Source organism: Pistacia vera, unplaced genomic scaffold (assembly GCF_008641045.1).
Source record: "Pistacia vera cultivar Batoury unplaced genomic scaffold, PisVer_v2 Contig1268, whole genome shotgun sequence".
NCBI classification, from domain to species: Eukaryota; Viridiplantae; Streptophyta; class Magnoliopsida; order Sapindales; family Anacardiaceae; genus Pistacia; species Pistacia vera.
Genome location: NW_022195323.1, coordinates 424,164 through 425,451, shown reverse-complemented (window position 1 = coordinate 425,451; position 1,288 = coordinate 424,164).

The following is a 1,288-nucleotide window of genomic DNA, read 5'->3' as shown; positions in this document are numbered from 1 at the left end:
GTTGTAGATATATTTCTTAGCGTTCTACATCATTTTGAATCATCTCAATCGGAGCTCGGATGAGAGAGTTATGCCCAGATTAAGAAACAACATCGAAACTGTTCGAATTCACTTAATTAGTTCCGTTTTGCAATTAACGCCTCCATTTGCATCCTAAATCAAAATAAAATAATAATAAGTACAATTAAGCAAAAAATACGTATAAAAGACTAAACATTAAGGGGGGTAAATATGACATTTTGCATTTCCATCATTTATGGTTTCTAATTTAAGTGAATGAAAAATGACTAGTGCTGGTGGAAGACGGTGGTTAGTGTTGTTGGTATACGACGGCGGCTGGCGTTGGTAGTGGAAGACGGTGGCCGACACTAGTGGTGGAAGAGGATATATGGCTAGTGGTTTATGGTTACTATTTTGAGAGATTTTTCATACATTTAGGGGAGGCAATTAAAATTTTGAAATTTGTTTTTTTTTTAGGGGAACTGACGTGGCAATTAAGTGAGGTGGCATCTGCCATGTCAGTTAGTATAAGGGTTAATAAGATTTGGTTAGTGTAGATAGCATTACTCAAACCTGGAAAATGTAAAATTTTATGCCTAAATGTATGAACAAATATGTATTTACACAATTTTTTTTTTTTTTTTTAATAATGATTTAGAAAATTAACTTGAAAACAATTTGGACTTGCACTTTTAGATCAACTTTCGTTGCTTATAAAGACTAAAGTATCCAATTAGAATGCTCCAAGTGGACACTTTATTCTATCCCACCAGAAACCACCAAAAATGCCCCATGAAAAGGTCTCCAAAATAGAGTTAAGAAAACAAACCTTTACCTTTATGTGAAGCCCAACATACCTTGTTAGAATGTGAAGTTGTCTTGAAATTGCCTTAGGCTTCTGTGGGCCTCCTTAACAAAAGTGGGCATCAATAGTCGGTTATTGAAAAATTGAAATCCCTACAACTTACTTTTTTTTTTTTTTTTTTTTTTTNATAGAAAAGGTCCATTGACCAAATGCCACCCTATTTGCAAAAACTTGAGGACAAGTTGTAAGGTCATTTTGATTTTCATCAAGAACAATTATCAAGTTTTTCATTAGATAGAACAACTAAACCAATCCTATATTGTATGCACAAATGGATTTCAAGTCATAAGTACAGAAAGGAAACCACAAGAATAAATAGTTGAAGCATGAAACTAAGGACAAACCGACCATAAACACGATAATAACCAACTCTTGAAGCTGAATATGAAACCAAATTGAATGAAGAAGATAACATGACTTTAC